This window comes from Ochotona princeps, chromosome 13 (assembly GCF_030435755.1).
Source record: "Ochotona princeps isolate mOchPri1 chromosome 13, mOchPri1.hap1, whole genome shotgun sequence".
Classification (NCBI taxonomy): Eukaryota; Metazoa; Chordata; class Mammalia; order Lagomorpha; family Ochotonidae; genus Ochotona; species Ochotona princeps.
This window is the reverse complement of record NC_080844.1, coordinates 3,708,871-3,725,832: the sequence shown is the minus strand read 5'-3', so window position 1 is coordinate 3,725,832 and position 16,962 is coordinate 3,708,871. Positions and strand designations below refer to the sequence as shown.

Below are 16,962 nucleotides of genomic sequence, written 5' to 3'. Positions count from 1 at the left end.
GTCACCCTAGCTGAGTTGAGGTTCCCACCAAGGAGCACAGGGCTAAAATGGGGTCTGTGTTCTGATCAGGATACAGTTGTAGTCTCACTTAGTACAAGTGTGGACTGGGACTGGATGAACCAAGCTGGGCTAGACTCCAGCACCATCTGGTGTTCTGGAGGACCAGGGAAGATGTGGGACGGACTAGGCTAGGTTCTCACCCCTACTAAGCCATGTGTGAGCTGTATGTGGATATGGACAAGCCATGGCTGGGCTGAAACATCCAACAGTAAGAACCAGATTGGGTTGAATGCCAGTCAGGAAAAACCACTGATCCTGCTAGGACAGGAGGTGAACTGAGTAGGGCTGGCTCATGGAACCCATGGTATACATGAAATCTCGCACTGGGAGAGGTTCTGATGGAGGAGCCTGGGTAATTTCTCTGGCAGGACGCAGACCCAACAGGTAAGCCCAAGAGGCATGATAGGAAACAGCCCAGAGCAGGCCATGGAAAGTTTCCAACTGGCAGACATTTGGCATGGGTCAGGCTCAGAACAGGCTGAATCAGTTCAGTCCACCCACTGGTGAATCTGAGCACCAGAACAGAGTGTGGGTCGAGCCAGGTTCGGTCATGACAAAAACCAGTGCGCAATACAGAATGCCAAGGTGAGGTTATCTGTACCGGATGTGACTGCAGCACCCAACCATCACATGTGAGAACCAGGAAGGGAGGAGGCGGAGCTGGCAGGGGGAACAGAAGGGGGGTTCCCCTGCTGGACAGCTGGACAGTGTGAGCTGGAATGGGGGCAGACCAGACCAAGCAGGGCTACAACACCTGTGGGCCTCATGTGGACTAGATCAGGGAAAAGCCAGGCTGGGCTCATTGTTCCGACTGGTGCAAACAAAAATTAGAGTGGGTGAGGGTTGGTAGGGCTTGGCCACAGCATCAGCTGGCAGAAGCTGGCACTGGGAGCCAATTTTGTCAAGTTAAACTGCAGAAACACCTGGAGAGTGCATAATGCGGGAGTGGGAGTGGCCTAGAAGGGAAACAGTGGGCTCCTCCCTCTTGGGTTACCACTTCCACTGGAGGGCAATAAAACCAGGGCAGGGGCAAGAGTGGCTAGACAGAAAGGCACCCAACAGCATATGTGTAGGCTGCACAGTGGAGTTGGTTAGATGGAACTAGCCTTTAATGCCTACTGACATGTATGAGAGATGAATGCGATGTGGGACAGACTGGACTAGTCTGCTACACATACTGGCAAACCAGGGTAGGGAGCGGGCCTGGTGGGGGTTATTGTGGGCCGCTCCAACTAGGCTGCAGCTCCCACTGGTTTATGTGAGGGCCGAGTATGTGCTGGGCAGTCAGACTGAACTGCAATACCCATTGGTTCCATTGGAAGATGGGGCTGGAAACAGAACCAACCCAGCAATTACAACCACCAGCTGACTGGGGCGATGGACTGCACCAGGACCTGTACTTCATAGTACATACAAAACTCTGGTATAGGATTACATCAGACAAAGTTTCTTTGGGGATCTCCCCAATTGAACTGCCGGACTCAGAACCCTAACCATGAAAAGACAAAAGACAGAACAGCTCAATCAACCACCTCAGTTATGTGTTGGCAGTGAAAAACTGTGCAAATGGAGACTCTAAGATGGACTATGTCAATCAGTGGATTCTTCAATGACCTCATCGTGTTTGGAGTGGCGAGACTGGCAGCAATTCATAACTGTTGAACTATCAAAACCATTGAGGAAGACCCTCGGAGCATGCCCCACATCTGGGACCTGGAGTGGGTGGGAGACTGGGTGGGGCTTCTACTTTAATGGTCCCCTTAACCCCAGATACATGAAGGAGACAATGTGGAAATAATAGTCTTACCCACTTTCCTCTAGCCCTTGAACCTTTTTACCCTAATTAACCATGTAAAGAACGTCAAAAATATTATAAAAAATATTTTAAGGAAAAAAAAAAGAAAATGGGTTTAACTATTACCCCAACTATGGCGGTTGTAGAAATGGCAGTGAACACACGTCAGCTCCTGGGAAGAACTGGATTCTCCTTTTAGATCACCACCAGAAAAGCTTAGGTTTCCTATACAGTAAGGATCAGGAACATGGTCCTGATTGCAGAACCAGTCCTGATTACAGAATCTTCGCATGTGTCTCCTACTCCACTCTTACAGACCATCCCAGAAGATCTATAAAATTCAGGAAAAATCTAGGCATTCTTAAAGAAGAAATATCTTTGGTTGTAATAAAAAGGGGTTGAATGAGTTCCAGCAAGCAGGGCTCTCAAGCTCGTGGAAACCAAGCTGCGGAAGAAAACTTCAAAAGGCCAACGAGAGGCAACATGCAGAGAAGATCAGAGGTGCCTCCTCAGGAAAGAAGTCAACTGGCCAGCAGCTGAAGAATGCTGAACAAGCTCTGCCAGGAAGATGGGGGGATCATTTGGCTAAGAACCCCCCTTCTGGATCAATGAGGAAGACCAGAACAAGCAGAAGACCCCCCTGGAAACAGAAATGGCAGAAGTACCAGCTAAGCACCCCAGCTGCCTCCTAAGAGGAGGGCACGGGCTAATCCCACTGTCGAGAGTGAGGATGCATTCAAGGATCGAATGGAAGTTAAAGTAAAGATTCCTGAAGAGTTAAAACCATGGATTGTTGGGGACTGGGACTTGGCAACCAGGCAGAAGCAACTGTTTCAACTCCCTGCTAAGAAGAATGTTCATGCAATCCTGGAAGAATATGGCAACTGCAAGAAGTCACAGGAAAACATCGATAACAAGGAGTATGTGGTTAATGAGGTGGAGGGAGGCATTAAGGAGTATTTCAACGTGATGTTGGGCACTCAACTGCTCTACAAGTTTGAGAGGCCCCAGTATGCCAAGATCATGTTGGCCCACCCTGATGCAACAATGTCCCAGGTCTATGAGGCACCACACCCACTGAGATTGTTTGTGAGAACTGGAGCAATGCTGGCTTATAAGCCCCTTGATTAGAAGAACCTTGCTCTGTTGTTGGGCTACTTGCATGATTTCCTAAAATATCTGGCAAAGAATTCTGCATCTTTGGAAGGATCAAGATGGCAGAATAGGGTAAGGACATGTTTAAACGGACGGAAAAACAGTTAATCAGGATGAAGCAGAGAGGACATATTTCAGGAAATAGGAAAGGACACAACAATAGCAGAGGAGTACCTGGAAACTGACAGACACAGGAAAGCAGTGGGCACAACAGTGTGGTGTTGCAGTGACTGATACTCCAGCGGCATTCAGCTAACAGCAATCTGAACTCCATCAGCAACCAGGTGGGAAGGGACTTTCACTGGGAGCTTGGGAGGAGAGCCCAAACAAAGAACTGTCCGTCCTGCTGGTCCGTTTGATCTGACCAGGAGCAGAGACAGAGCAGCAGATCCCAGACAGACAGTGGGAGAACAGGGTGGATTTCACAGCCCTGTCAGCCCCCTAGAGCCAAACTGTGTGCCATTTTGCGTAAGGAGGAAAAGGCAAGGGAAAGGACTGAGCACACACTGAGCTGGGAGTAAACTCATTTCTGACTCAGTGAACTGCAGCTACGTGGCATCCTACAGGTTCCACCCAACACAAGTCTGGGTAGCCCTAAGACCTGACGGCCAGCAGATCAAGAACTCTAGTAGTGGTACGTCAGGTGCCATTTTGTACACTGTGGCAATACCTTTAGGACTGCAGGGGACAACAGTGAACTGCGTATGTGCTGAGCTCATGAGAACTCATTGAGGTCCATGGATTGCACTGATCCCGCAGGAAGAAAATACTGACTGTGGCATTGTACGGGTCAAAACAGGTCCGTGTGGCACCCAGACCTGACTCCAACAGATTCCGGCAAGATCAGTGCCACCAACAAGCTAACTATATAGGACGCCTGGTGTCTCTCTAATCCTGGGACCTGCTCCAATTGAAAGTGGGAGAAAGGTTGCAGAGACAACAGTGCAGCCTCAGCACGGTATCATAGGAGGTGGAGAGTGGTGAGCCAGGAGCTGGGGCTGTGGAGACCACGGTGGAAATCTAACATAAGAACCCAGACCTGGAACTCGCTGGAGGTTGTGGCACAAGTGGCTGCAAGCAAAGAGTTGTGTACCAATAGCAATAAGTAAAATCACATTGGGTGACAGAGCTTAGAAACCTGCCCCAAGGAGAAGACTCTGCTAACCAGAAGTACAATGACCAAGAGCAAAAGGAGAGACAAAAGCACAATGAATATTACCGAAAACTCCCCTGCAAAGGAGCAAAACCCTATGCCAATCTCAGAGTTAACTGAGGAAGACATCGAGAAAATGGGGGACACAGAATTCATAAAACTCATTGTAAAGATTCTGATCAACAATGAGAAACACATACAAGAGTTCGAAGAATTTAAGGAAGCAATAAGGCAAGTCAAGGCTGATATACCAGAAATTAATTACACAGTAGAGCAAATTAAAAGTATAGTGGAGAGTCTCCAAAATAGAATGAAGCAAGCAGAAGAAAGAATCTCAGAATTGGAAGGTATTTCCTGTTATCAGGGGGAAGCAAACAAAAAGCTGGAAGCAGAGCTGGATCATGCCAAAAAAAGTATTCAAGAATTGAAAGACACTATGAAGAGGCCAAATATAAGAGTTATAGGAGTCCCAGAAGGCGCAGGAAGAGAAGCTGAGTCTGCAAAAGTATTTAATGAAATAATAAAGGAAAATTTCCCTAATCTGGAGAAAGAATGTGGAAACAAGATCCAGGAGGGGCACATAACTCCCAACAGGCCTCATCAAAAGCGATCTTCACCAAGACACATGATCTTTAAGTTCTCTTCAATTGAACATAAGGAAAAGATCCTTAAATGTGCACATGAAAAAAATCAATTGACATATAAAGCAATGCCAATTAAACTCACAGGAGATCTCTCACAGGAAGCTCTACAGGCAAGAAGAGAATGGAGTGGGCCCGACGGCGTGGCCTAGGGGCTAATGTCCTAGCCTTGAAAGCCCCGGGATCCCATATGGGCGCCGGTTCTAATCCCGGCAGCTCCACTTCCCATCCAGATCCCTGCTTGTGGCCTGGGAAAGCAGTTGAGGACGGCCCAATGCATTGGGACACTGCACCCGCGTGGGAGACCTGCAAGAGGTTCCAGGTTTCTGGCATCGGATCAGCGAGCATTGACCCGCTGCGGCTCACTTGGGAAGTGAATCATCGGACGGAAGATCTTCCTCTCTGTCTCTCCTCCTCTGTGTATACCTGGCAGTAATAAAATGAATAAATCTTTTTAAAAAAGTGAAAAAAAAAAGAGAATGGAGTGACATATTCCAGATTCTAAAAGAAAAAAACTGGCGGCCTAGGATAACATATCCAGCAAAGCTTTCTTTTGTCTCTGAAAATGAAATAAAATTCTTCTGCAGTAAAGAAAAGCTAAAAGAATTTGCCTCTTACAAACCTGCCCTACAAATGATAATTCAAGATGTTCTCTTGACAGGGAAGAGGAACAGCACCTACCAAAACCAAAGGCCAATGCGAAGAACATGCCAATAAAATGACAACAGAAGACTAAACCAATGAACAACCCATTCCTAAAAGGACAGGACCAAAGTACCATCCATACATCTTAACCCTGAATGTAAATGGCTTAAGCTCAATCAAACGTCCTAGATTAGTAGACTGGATTAAAAAACAAAACCCATCTGCTTATTGTCTGGAGGAAACACACTTCAACAAAGATCAGCGGAAACTATATCACATGTGTTTTGTTGTTTTCTGTTGGCTTCATCTCTTCAAAACACTTTCTTCTGATTAAATCATTCAATGACTCGTAGATCATGCAGTGGCATCATTTTCTTCAAGAAGGTTCTTGATTTTCATTTCTTCAGCTACACGTTAGTCATTTAATAGCATGTTATTTAACTTCATGGTGTTGTTCTTTTTTCTCCTGGATGTTGATTTTTTTTGTGGCTCTTCATTTTAGGGGATGTATAACTGTGTAACGGAAACTGTCATATCTAGTAACATGTCATTTAACTTCATGGCATTGTAAATTTCTATTTTTCTTCCTATTGTTGATTTTGTATTATGACTTTTCATTTAAGGGGATGTACAGTAGCTATGAAATGGAGACTAACATCCAGATGTGAGGATGCAGTGTGGTATGCATTTCTGCTTCCAGACAAAGATGGACTTATAATGAAACTGTTTACTATATCTTGACAATAGGATGCTGGACTCTCTGCCATTGTCCATGCCCACAATGATGGACATATGACTGAGTATGAAGAACTATATGTTAGCAATGATATAGAGGACTAGGTGGGGGGGAGGGAATTGGGGAGTGGATAAGGGAATATGGAGCTGTATCAAAAAATGATACCAATAATAATAATAAAATGTAAAAAAAAATAAAATAGGGAGGTCTTTAAAAAAACAGATTGAAAAAATCTTTGTAGACTTCAACAGAGATAAGGGACTAACATCTAGTACTTACAAAGAATATCAAAGGGCCTAATATCTAGGATTTATAAAGAACTTCAGAAACTCAGTGACAGCAAAACAAACTCTTAAGTAATGGGCCAAGGAAATGAGCATTTTTTCAAGAGAACAAACTTAAACGGCTAGTAAACATGACAAAAGGCTCAGGCTTTCAAGCTATTAGGGAACTGCAAATAAAAAGCATTCTGAGGTTACCCTAATTCCAGTGAGAATGGTCTATCTCCATAAATCTGCTAACAATATGTGCTGACATGGATGTGGGGAAAAGGTACCCAACTCTAGTTGGTGGGAGTGTAGGCTAGGGTAGGCACCGTGGAAGTCAGTGTGGTAAGTAAGATGACTGAAAACTGATCTACCATATACCCAGCTATCCAAAAGACACTAGAGCAAATCGACTTAACTGATATCTACACAGCGTTCCATCCGAGAGACTGAGAGTATACTTTTTTCACCAGTATATAAATTTTTTTTTCCTGGACTAATCATGTTACAAGGCCACAAATCAAGCCACAGCATTTTTTTTTTAAAAATTAAATTATACCATGCATCTTCCCAGCCCACCATGGAGTAAAACTAGACACCAATAAGTCAGAATACCCCAGAAGACAGGTAAATACATGGAAATTGAATGATACGTGAGCTAAATGAGCTAGAAAGACAACAGTAAAACAATCCCAAGATTAAAAGGAAAAAAGAAAGAACCAAATAAGGAAGGAAATAAACCCAAGTGAGACCAAAAGAACAATACAAAAGATCAATGAAACAAAGAGCTGATTCTTTCAGGAAATCAACAAAATAGATGCTGCACTAACTCAACTAATCAAAAAAGGAGGGAGAAGATATGCATCAATAGCATCAGAGACCAAAAAGGAAATAGAACAACAAATACCTCAGATACACAGAGAATTATTGGGAACTATTGCAAGCAACTACATATGAACAAATCAGAAGACCAAGAAGAAATGGATACTTTTTGGACACAAAAATTGAATCAAGAAGCAGCTAACAATCTAAATACACCTATAACAGAACTGAGATTGAATTGGTAATTAAAGCCCTCCCGAACAAGAAAAGCCTGGGACCAGGTGGCTTCACTGTTGAATTCTATCAAATATTACAAGAACTTACCCCAATTCTCCACAAGCTTTTCCAAACAACAGACAAGGAGGCAATCCTTTCCAACTCTTTCTATGAAGCCAATGTCACCCACCTTAATATCAAAGCCACACAGAGACACAACAGAGAAACAAAACCATAGACCAATATCCTTGGTGAACATAGACACAAAGATTCTCTGCAAAATACTAGCCAACAGGATCCAACAGTACATCTGGCAGATCAACTCACCCACACCAGGTATGCAGGGATGGTTCAACATTTACAAATCATTAATAGAACTCACCGCATCAGTAAACTGAAAAGGAAAATCCACATGATCATCTCAATAGATGCAGAGAAGGTGTTAGATAAAATTCAACACCACTTCATGCTGAAAGCCTGAAGCAAGATAGGCACAGAAGGAACATTCTACAACACAAAACAGTTTATGAAAAAACCAATGCCGGCATCATATTAAACATGGAAAGGCTGGAAACCTTACTAAGATCTAGTACATCTAAGCCATGGAATATTACTAAGATCTAGAACTAAACAAGGATGTTGACTTTCACTACTGCTGTTCAATATAATATTGGAAGTCCTTGCCAGAGTTATTAGGCAAGAAAATGATATTAAAGGAATCCAAATTGGAAATGAGGAATTAAAATTATCCCTACGTGCAGATGACATCATCATCTCCAGAGGAGAACCAAAAGATTCAATCAAGAGTCTATTGGAACTTATAAGAGACTTCAGCAGAGTAGCAGGATAAAAAAATCAATGAACGTAAATCGATGGCGCTATGTGCACCAGCAATTCCATGGCTGAGAAAGAAATTGAAAGTACAGCCCCTTTTAAAATAGTGGAAAGTAACCTTAAATGCCTAGGAGTTAATTTAGCCAAAATGTAGACTTCTATGATTAAAAACTGTAAAATATCAGAAAAAGAAATAGAGGAAGACAATAAAAAATGGAGAAACTTCCCATGTTCCTGGATCAGAAGGATCTTAATCATCAAAATGTGCATTTTAAGAAAAGTAAAATACACATTCCAATTACACTCCAATTAAAATTCCAACTGCATTCTTCTCCGAAACAGAAGAGAAGATATAAAAGCTCATCTGGGAACACAAGAGACCCTGCATAGCTTAAGCAATCCTGAAGAAAAAAACCAAGTTGGAAGAATTTCAATTCCAGACCTCAAGACATACTACAGAGCAGTGGTCATCAAAACAGTCTGGTACTGGTAAAGAAACAGAGAAGATCAATGGAACAGAATAGAAACACCAGAATGGAGTCCACACATGTATAGTCAACTAATCTTTGACAAGAAAACTGAAAACAACCCAGGAAAAAGGTTTAAATCTTTAACAAATGCTGTTGGGACAATTGGATAGCAGTCTGCAGAAGTACAAAGCAAGACCCACACCTGTCACCTTATACAATATAAATCAGCTCTAAATGGTTCAAGCACCTAAATCTGCACCCAGAAACTATCAAGCTATCGGAAGAAAACATAGGAATCACTCTCCAAGATATAGGAATGGAGAAAGACTTGGAAAAGACAATCAAAGCACAGTGAGTCAAAGACAAAATACACAAATGGGACTACATCAAACTAAAAAGTCTATGTACAACAAAGGAAACTACTACAAAGTGAAGAAGTAAGCAAAAGAATGGGAGAAAATCATTGCACACTACAAAAGTGATAAGGGACTAATATACAGGATCTACAAGGAGCTTCAGAAACCCAGTCACAGGTACACAAACAAACAAGCAAACAAACAAACCGGTGAATACATGGCCAAAAGAAATGAACAGACATTTTCAAAAGAACAAATTCAAATGGCTGACAGACATATGAAAAGATGCTCAGGCTCCTTAGTTGTCGGGGAGACACAAATGAAATCCACTTTGAGGTACCACCTAACTCCAATCAGACTGGCCTACATTCAGAATTCTAGTAACATCACCTGCTGGCATGGATGTGGGGAGAAAGGCACCCTCCTTTACTTCTGGTGGGAGTATAGACTAGTACAACCACTATGGAAATCAGTACAGAGAGTGACTGGAGAACTCCAAATAAACTTGTCATATGAACTAGCTATACAGCTCCTAGGAATATATCCAAACGAAATGAAATCTGCATATGAGAAGGGGATCTGTAATCCTTTATTTCCAGCAGTACAAGCTACAATGGCAAAGACATGGAAACAACCCAGATGCCCATCCAAAGAGGAGTGGGTAAAGAAATGTGGTACATCTAATCCATGGAATACTACTCAGCCATTAAAAGGAATGAACTTACTCAATTTGCAACCAAATGATCCCAACTAGAGACCATCATGCTCAGTGAAGCAAGTCAACCACAAAAGGACAAATATATTATGTTCTCCCTGATATAAGGCAAACTTCATGCATATTGTAAGATCAATAACCCTTCAATATTGTTTGTGCTGCAATCCATGGGTTTTGATATTGTGTTTATTTTCACTTCTTCAAAAATAGTTTTTCTCTTATTGAAATCCTCACTGACTCATGGATCACACAGTAGCATCATCTTCTCCAAGAAGCTTTCCTGTTTTCTTTCTCATTTCTACATTGATACACTGGTTATTCAGTAATAAGTTAGTTAACTTCATGGTGCTATAAATCTTTTGTTTTATTATTATTCCTATTGTTTTCTTTCATAGCTTCTCATTTAAGCGAATGTATAGAACTGTGTAATAGAGATTATCGTGTCCAGTTGTGAAGATATAATGCAGGATGCATCTCTCTTTCCAAATCAAAGATGGACTCCCATTGAAGCTGTTGGATATTTTGAGAAAATCATGCTGGACTTTCTGCCAGTCTGTGCTAGCAATGTCAGGATACAATTAAACAACAATGATAGACTTATGGTTGCTTATGAAGTACTATACTATTGTAATAATATGGGAGAGGAAAAGAAGATGGGCAACTACAGCAGGCCTAATAACCAAGGGTGCAGAAGGAAGGGGATGGGATTCAGTGGAGGAGAGGGCAGAAAGAGGAGAATTGTCGGGAAAGCTGTCCAAAACACCCAGGAGTTGACCAGACTGAGGCAGGTGGCATGCAGCAGAGAGATACACATGGAAGACTCTCGAGACTGCAAGCTGTATCTGCAGCACAACAGGGTGAAGGCAGACACCATCCAGAGGAACCAGGGACTCAAGCAAAATTTGGTGTCACAAATCGATCTATGGAAAACCCTGAGGGTGCCTGCCCAGGTGGAGAAAGGCAGGATGACCCTTGGGGCAAAATATGCGTGAAGGGGGGCTAGAGTAAAATGATACTAATGATGATGTAGATAATTTAAAAAAAATTCACATCATCTGGGCCCAGCAAAGTGATCTAGTGACTAAAGGCCTCACTTTGAACACTCCGAGATCCCATATGGGCACAGGTTCTAATCCTGGTGACCCCACTTCCCATCCAGCTCCCTGCTGGTGGCCTGGGAAAGCAGTTGAAAAAGGCCCAAAGCCTTGGGACCCTGCATACCATGGGAGACCCAGAAGAAGTTCATGGCTCTTGGCTTCAGATTGGCTTAGCACCAGCCATTGTGGTGACTTGGGGCATGAACCATTGGAGGAGAGATCCTCCTCTCTGTCTCTCATCCTCTCTCTATATATCTGACTTTGCAATAAAAATAAATCAATCTTCAAAAAATAAAAAAATAAAAATCACATCATCACAGAAATAAAACAGGACCAAAATGACATAGCAGGGTTAAAAAGCACAGTACAAAGGCTGACCAACAGAATGAATGCTGCAGAAGACAGAATATCAGAAACAGAAGACTACCAAAACAAGAACACACAACTCACTAAGCATCTGGAAGAAAATCTGAACAGAGCCATAAATGTATACAAGAACTGAATAATGCCATTAAAAATTCAAATATTAGAATTATAGGTCTTCCTGAAGAAGTGGAAAGAGAGACAGCATTGCAGGAGGTATTCAATGAACTTATAAAGGAGAACTTCCAAAACACCGAGATCATTAAGGCAACCCAAATCCAGAAAGGACATAGAACCCCAGATTCAACCCAAAAAGAACCTCACTCAGACATGTTGTCTTAAAGCTCCCCTCCAACAATTACAAGTAAAGAATTCTGAAACAAGCACGAAGACAAGACTATAGTTAGAGGAAAACCAATCAGAATCAGTGCCGTCTTCTCATAAGGGACCCTTCAAGCAAGAGGAGAATGGAGTAACATTTTTCAAATCCTGAAACAGAACAACTGTCAACCAAGAACAATGTACTCAGCGAAGAACATTACTCTTCAGCGACACATTCGTCATTCAGTAGCATGTTATTTAACTTCTTGGTGTTGTTAATTTCTTTTTTCTTCCTGTTGTTGATTTTGTTGTGTGTCTTTTCATTTAAGGGGCTGTATAGTAGCTCTGTAACACAGACTGTCATCCCTAGTAACATGATAACTTCATGGCATTGTAAATTTCTATTTTTCTTCCTATTGTTGATTTTGTACTGTGACTTTATATTTAAGGGGATGTTCAGTAACTGTGAAATGGAGAATAACATATCCAGATGTGAGGATACAATGTAATATGCATCTCTACCTCAAGACAAAGATGGAATTACAATGAAACTGTTTACTATATCTTGAAAATAAAATGCTAGACTCTACCATTGTCCATGCCCGCAATGATGACATATGACTGTGTATGAAGAACTATACTTTAGTAATGATATCGAGGAACTAGGTGGGGGGGGAGGGAAGCTGGGGAGGAGCATAAGGGAAATCCTTGGAGCCTCTTTAACTGTATCATAAAATAATAATAATAATAATAATACATTTAAAAAGATAATAATGTGTCACTGAAGAATAAGGAAGAATAATGTTCCACTTCCCATCAAGCTCCCTGCTTGTGTTCTGGAAAGCAGTCTAGGATGGTCCAAGTCCTTGGGCCCCGGCACCAGTGTGGGAAGTCCAAAGAAGCTTTTAGCTCCTGACTCCAGATCAGCTCAGCTCTAGCCACTGCAGCCACTTGGGGAGTGAACCAATGGATGAAAGATTTTTCTCTATTTCTCTCTGTAAATCTGATTTGCCTTTCCAATAAAAATAAACAATTTTTAGATTATTATTTTACTTTAAGGTTGAAACATTCAGAGATAAGAGTAGGAGGGGAGACAGACAGATCTTTCATCCACTGGATCACTTCCCAACAGTCCCAATAGCCAGAGCTGTGCCAGTCTGAAGCTGGGACTCCAAAGAGGGTCCAAGTGCCCAAGGACTTGGGCCATCCTCCACTGCTTTCTCAGATCATGTATAGAGAGTTGAGTTGGAACTGGAGCATCCACGATACAAACCAGTGCCCATCTGGGATGTTGGCACCACATATGGAGGATTAGCTTGTTACACTGCCATACCAGCCCCATTAATGCAACCTTGAAAATCAACTCACTAAGGTGTGAAAGGCCATGCATGAATGACGGATGCACAGTTTTTTTTGTCAGAATTCATACTTAACCACTACATATTCATGCTTTTCTGGATTTTGGATGTTATTATTCACTTAATTTTTAACAATTATTCTTTAATTCTATGTTTAATTTTATCTTTAATTCATTTGTATACTCTTTCTTTGAAATTCTGGGTTTAACATACTATTTATCATTTTTCTACCTGCAAGATTATTAAAATTACTACTGTAAATTATTAAAGGAAATGATTTACCTAAAGTTTCTCCTCATGTCTCCTAATCGCATCAATGAAACAAATTTAGAAAAGCACCATCACATGAGCACACAGGAATCACTTTCCCCAAGCCACAAAGTTGGGACAACACAAGTAAATCCACAGTATGGTCCTTTTCAGCACCCATTCTCTACCACCTGCTTCATAACAGAACCTGGATTTGGATCTGACCCTTGACTGGCTCTCCATGATTAATCTCTGGCTAATGAGACATAAAGAGGTAAGCTGCAGGGAGCTTGAAAGTTTCTCTCTCTCTCTCTCTCTCTCTCTCTAGCTATCTCTATCTATCCATATAAATACATGTATATGTATTTATATTTCTACATATATATAGATACATCAAAAATATAGTTGGAAAAATATATATATATATATAGTTGGAAAGCCAGATTTACAGAGAGAGAGGGAAAGATCTTCCATATGCTAGTTCATTAAGCAAATGGCCACAAAGCCAGAGTTCAACTGATCCAAAGCCAGGAGCCAGGAGCCTCCCGAGTGCAGGATCCCAATGCTTTGGGCCATCCTCGACTGCTTTCCCAGGCCACAAGCAGGGAGACAAAGGGGTCCTAACTGTTGCATCTAGGACATCTAAGCCAGCACCCATAGGGGATGCAGACATTTAAAAGTAAAGGATTAACCAATTGAGGCACAATGCCAGGTCCTGGAAGTTCTCTTAAGAGAGAATCAGCCTGCTTGCTTTCTTCAAATTTACTTTCACTTCCTCTTGGAATCTTGGAACGAGTAAATTCCAACAAGAACATAAGCTACCATATTCCATCATGGGAGAATATGTTAAGACCATCAAAGCTACAAAGCCAAGGAAATGAAAACCCCACTCTCGGTGTAATGAAGCTGCTTCACTGGAGGAACTAAACAGAGAAGCAGGAGTGCAATCTGGAAGCTTCAGTCATTGTCCGAGCAAGACATGATGGTTTTGCCTGGTGCTGATGGCAGAGATTTATGCAATATTCTAGCACTGGAGTTTAAAGGATGTTATGATTGGTTGGATACTGACCAAAAGCAATAAGAACTAACATGAATCCCAATTTTGGGAGCCCTGATTTTCAGAGTCTGTGCAGGGTATTACAGAATACTGAGTAGGGCCCGACGGCATGGCCTAGCGGCCAAGGTCCTCGCCTTGAACACCCCGGGATCCCATATGGGCACCCGTTCTAATCCCGGCAGCTCCACCTCCCATCCAGCTCCCTGCTTGTGGCCTGGGAAAGCAGTCGAGGACGGTCCAAAGCTTTGGGACCCTGCACCCGCGTGGGAGACCTGGAAGAGGTTCCTGGTTCCCGGCATGGGATCAGCACGCGCTGGCCCATTGCGGCTCACTTGGGGAGTGAATCATCGGACAGAAGATCTTCCTCTCTGTCTCTCCTCCTCTCTGTATATCTGACTTTGTAATCAAATAAATAAACCTTAAAAAAAAAAAAAGAATACTGAGTAGATACTGTTTCTATTCTGAGAGTTTTAATGGCAGCTGGTTACAGCAGCCTAACACCCATGAAATAAAACCAACAGAAGATGTAACAGATACAAAGAAGTGCATCATTCAGACTATAGGCTCCAAGAAGGGAGAAACCTCAAACGACAAGGGTTTTCCCCTTTTGTGAAGAACACGGAAGACACAGGACCCAAGCCAGCCTTGACAAACCGTCACTGGCATTCAGCAGAGAGGGGCCCACATGAGCACAGGTGCAGAGGAGGAAAGCACAGCGGGGTCCACCCCAAAGAAGGCAAGCAAGGGACTCAACAGCAATGATGGCACCAATGCACTTGGCTGTGGCTTTACTGGACAGGCTTTTAAAGGACTGGTGCTGAAACAGAGACATCAAGGAGGTAACAGCCTCATTCCCATGTGGTAATCCTTGTTTACACCCTTTGGGGAAGGGTCAAAAGTCCTTGAAGCCAAATGAAGAGAGATACTCAGGCCTGGGGGTCGGTGGCTTCAGAGCCCACAGCAGAAAAGGCCTGAGCTCAAAGTCCATCTTGAATGCTCCCTGGTAGGATAAATCTGCATCAGTCACTCATCTTCTCTGGTCCTCAGCTGCTATACAGTAGAGGACAATGGCATCTCCCATGAGGGGTAACTGAACACCCAAGAAAGGCTTAGCACAGTGCCTAGGCTAGGATACAAACCCTCTGTGCTATGATTTGAAAAACGAGTTCCTTCTAGAATATCCTGTAAATTTTTGTCACAGTTTGTACATACTTGAGGGCTACTGCAGTGGTCTCCTTGTCGTTTTGTTTTTGCAGATTTTTAAATACACAAGCAAACCTGTGTTCCCCTATTCTATAGCTCCAGGGTGACCTAATGAGCTCCCTGAAAAGATGGTTCGCAGGCCTGACCCTGTCAGGCAGGCTTGTCCTCATCCATCAAGGCCACAGACGAAGCAGAGCCATGCTGAGGGTCCCCTTATCCCTAGCCCCACCCTACAGAGGCAATAAGCCACCCTCAACCAAGATATTTTTACTTAAATATAGAACTGGCATGCCTACCAAGTCTCTCATCATTCAGCCAGCACTTCCTTCTTTAACCTAAAATACCCATGGAGCTGGCAGTAGGCAGTGGGCAAAGAGGACAGTGGGGTGTGGGAAGTTCAACACAATTCCCCAGTCCCACCGTTCTGGATGGCATGTTTGTTGGATCCTTTCCAAATGCAAACACACATATCTTCTTTTTCAGATTTATTTATTTATTATTGCAAAGGCAGATATACACAGAGGAGATACAGAGAAAAACCTTCCATCACTGGTTTATCCCCTAAGTGGCCACAACGACTGGAGCTAAGCTGATCTGAAGCCAGGAGCTTCTTTCAGGTCTCCCATGTGAAAGCAGGGTCCCAATGCATTGGGCCGTCCTCGACTGCTTTCCCAGGCCACAAGCGGGGAGCTGGATGGGAAGTGGAGCTGCCGGGATTAGAACTGGTGCCCATATGGGATCCCGGGGCTTTCAAGGTGAGGACTTTAGCCGCTAGGCCACACCGCCGGGACCGGAGAAGCAATCTTTAATATAAGAATCATGTGGGGAATATTGTATACCCATCTTGTATATCCACACTGAGTACAAAAGAAACCTCACACGTCTAATTTTCCCATGGGCTAATCTACTCAGGGATTCCTGGTGTCCAGAACAAACATAATACATACTTAAATAAAACCATACATGGACTGAAGCTCAGCAACCTATCCATACTTAACTTTACTTCACAGGTACAAAACCATCATAAAGTTTAAGTTGACAACACTGCAAGTAGACAGAGACTTTCAAAATGGCTGATCATTATCTAATGAACCCAACCAATAGATGAGGCCACACTCTGGTGTCCAGAGGGTCAGACCAGCTACAGATGTCCTGGAAGAACGCCACACCCAGCTTGTGAGTGCCCTACAATGTGGTACAACTGTGGGCCACTTCAAAAAGGGGTGGGGAAATGAGACAATGAGAACATCTTATCATGAAATTTCTTTTAAATGCTTCGAACAAAATAAAGATGCTACTAATCAAAAAACCAGTCATTAATCCTAAAAAGAAATTTCAACAGCAGAGAGCAGAACACATCACATCAAATCCCATTATCTCTGGCTCCCCATAAAGTGGTGACTATTCAAAGCAAGTAACAAAACAACTTACACTTTTGATGAGCTGGGTG

The 16,962-nt window shown here is 42.8% G+C and overlaps 1 pseudogene; it reads left to right on the top strand.

Moving 5' to 3' along the window:
- Positions 1 to 1,988: 1,988 nt before the first annotated feature.
- On the top strand, positions 1,989 to 15,619 carry LOC131481756 (mortality factor 4-like protein 2; annotated as a pseudogene).
- The last annotated feature ends 1,343 nt before the right edge of the window (positions 15,620 to 16,962 follow it).